Below are 3,236 nucleotides of genomic sequence, written 5' to 3' on the forward strand. Positions count from 1 at the left end.
GAGGGGAGGGGAGGGGAGGGGAGGACAAAACTCTGATTGGTGGCTTTTGCCCATTTCCATGGTGTTAATATTCCCACAGTGGCTGATGTCAGCCTATCAAAGTGATGTCACCATGCATGGAGGTGGAAGTAGACAGGCGTAATTCACTCTCGCCAGCTGTTACCAGCAAGCTTCGGCCACCAATGTTCCTAATGACACAGGAGCTTCCAGTCCTGGGTCTGCCATGGGCTTTCCACCTGCATCGAATTACATGAGGGTAGAGGCTGTGCTTCATTCAATAAACACCATGCCAGGCTGTGAGGCTACAGGGCTGAGCAAAACAGATGCAGTCACTGTCTCCTCTTGGGGTACACAGGTTTCACCCATAGCCTGCAGGCCTGGCACCCATGGGACACTCCGTAAACACGTGTGGCATGAATGAGCGAAGCAGGTGACCTGGCTTATCAGATGGCCCTAAGTCATGATGATACACAATTATCGCCATATGTTAATCCTAAGACTTTAACAAACAAGGAAAATTTCAGGATGACAATAGCTTGACAAAAAAAGCTATCAAACCACAAATACCAAGTCTAACAGAAAATCATCCACATTAAAAAAAAAAAAAGCCATAAGGAAATAACATAAACAATGACCAATAGTTTGTTTTCTTCTTGAGAGAAAAGCCTGTCGCCCAGGCTGGAGTGCAGTGGCTCAGTCTCGGCTCACTGCAACCTGCCTCCAGGGTTCAAGCCATTCTTATGTCTCAGCCTCCCGAGAAGTTGGGACTACAGGTGCCCGCCACCATGCCTGGCTAATTTTTCTATTTTTAGTAGAAGCGGGGTTTCACTGTGTTGGCCAGGCTGGTCTCGAACTCCTGGCCTCAAGTGATCCACCCGCCCTGGCCTCCCAAGGTGTTGGGATTATAGGCGTGAGCCACCACGCCCGGCCAACCACAATGATTAAGCACTTCTGTGTACCAGCACAGTGCCGTGGTACTGCTAATGACCCATGGTAGCAAATAAAATCATGGAAAGTGGAAACAACCCCTATGTCCATCAGCTGAGGCGTGGATTATCAGCACAGTCCGTCCACACAATGGAATACTCCTCAGCCACAGAGAGGAATGAAGTGCTGACTCACGCAGCAAGATGGATGCACCTCGAAAACAGGATGCTGAGTGCAAGAGGCCAGGCATAAAGACCATATATGGTCGGCTACCATTTGTATAAATGTCTAAAAAAGGCAAACCCATAGAGGCTGAAAGCAGACTCGTGGTTACAAGGAGCTGGAGATGGGAACAGGAAATAATAGAGACGTTCTAAAATTGGGATTGTGGTGATGGGTGCGCAAATCTGCAAATTCACGAAAAAGTACTGAAAAAAAAGGTACTGAAAAAGTGCACGTAGGATGAGCTGATTTTGTGGTGTACACATTATACCTCAATCAGGTTCTTTTTAAAAAGGCCTTGAAAGTGAAAATAATGTGGACAAAATAAGGCCTTATTTTAAAGGTGATCGGCATTATTTTCACTTTAAAGATGAGAAAACAACTGCTGGAGATTGCCATGCTTGACGGAAGTCACATACCAGAGGTCCCGTTAATGCCAAAGCTGGCATCTTGAAAGAGTCACCATCTCTTTTTGGGGTGATGAAAAAGTTTTAGAACTAGACAGGGGTAGGGGTTGCACAACACTGTGAATGTATTAAAAGCTACAGAATTGTATACTTGTACACTTTAAAATGGCTCACGCCTGTAATCCCAGCACTTTGGAGGCCGAGGCGGGCAGATTACCTGAGGTCAGGAGTTCGAGACCAGCCTGGCCAACATAGTGAAACCCCACCCCTACCAAAAATACAAAACTTAGCTGGGCATGGTGGCACATGCCTGAAATCCCAGTTACTTGGGAGGCAGAGGCAGGGGAATTGCTTGAACCCGGGAGGTGGAGGTTACAGTGAGCCAAGATGGCACCACTGCACTCCAGCCTGGGTGACAGAGAGAGGTCAGTCTCTAAATAAATAAATAAAAATGTTCGTTTTATGTTAAATGAATTCCACCACCATTAAAAAACAAAAAACAAAAAAGTCGCCATACTGCCAAGAATGATGAACCCAGGAACATCCTCAAGGTTAAGTTTAACAATAAAAAGACAAAGCATTTGATGTGCAAAGCCACTGAGAACACTAACAAGGTGGAGAAGGGGAGGTTAATTTTTATCAAGCAGCTGATACGTGCCAGGAACAGCCTCACTCATGCTCTCATTCAGCCCTCAGTATATTAGCTTTATTTTATTTTACTTTTTGAAGATAAGACTCATGGGCTGGGCTTGGAGAGACCTGCCTGGAATACAAAACACCCTTTAGATCCCTTCTGTGCCCACCCTGCTACAGTGTGTTACTAAGTATATGTGATCAGTGCAATGAAAGAATACAAAGTAGATGGAAAAGCCAGAAAGGAGAATTGAGAATTAATGCATTTCTCAAGCCTGAGCCCCAGGACATGAGGGGCAGAGAGCGATCAGAAGTAGGAAACCAACAGCTTAAGATGCTTCTAGAATAAAGTCCAAAGTTCCTCTGCTTTGTGATAGCTATATATGGCAATCTACAGAAATAAGAACACTTGAATTTCGAGCTGGTTAGCTATTAGAAGATTTAGATTAAGAAAAACAAGTATGAGGGCTGGGCACAGTGGCTCACGCCTGTAATCCCAGCACTCTGGGAGGCTGAGGCGGGCAGATCATGAGGTCAGGAGATTGAGAACATCCTGGCCAACATGGTAAAACACTGTCTCTACTAAAAATACAAAAATTAGCCAGCTGTGGTGGTTCGAGCCTGTAATCCCAGCTACTCGGGAGGCCAAGGCAGGAAAATGGCTTGAACCCAGGAGGCAGAAATTGCAGTGAGTCGAGATCGAACCACTGCACTCCAGCCTGGTGACAGAGCAAGACTCTGTCTCAAAGGAAGAAAGGAAAGAAAGGAAAGAAAGGAAAGAAAGAAAAGAAAGAAAGGAAGGAAGGAAGGAAGGAAGGAAAGAAAGGAAGAAAGAAAGAGAGATAGAAAGAAAGAAGTTTGATAAGGTCTAAGAAATCTAAATGAAAGATACATGGAGCAAGGCACAGGTCAACCTAAAACCACAAGTACTAAGGAAATCAAATTATACCAAAACAAAAAGAAGCAAAACAGACAGCAGAGCTAGTAAAACAACAATAAATGTAAATGAACAAAATTACCTTTAAAAATCCTATGTTTCAAACTATA

General features: G+C 44.5%; 1 protein-coding gene across 1 annotated transcript in view; it reads right to left on the bottom strand.

Annotated features, from left to right (window-relative positions):
• The window catches only part of COTL1 (coactosin like F-actin binding protein 1), a 49,720-nt gene that overhangs the window by 1,879 nt on the left and 44,605 nt on the right, over positions 1-3,236 (bottom strand). The gene's annotated exons all lie outside the window — the stretch shown is intronic.

Source organism: Cebus imitator, unplaced genomic scaffold (assembly GCF_001604975.1).
Source record: "Cebus imitator isolate Cc_AM_T3 unplaced genomic scaffold, Cebus_imitator-1.0 Scaffold159, whole genome shotgun sequence".
NCBI classification, from domain to species: Eukaryota; Metazoa; Chordata; class Mammalia; order Primates; family Cebidae; genus Cebus; species Cebus imitator.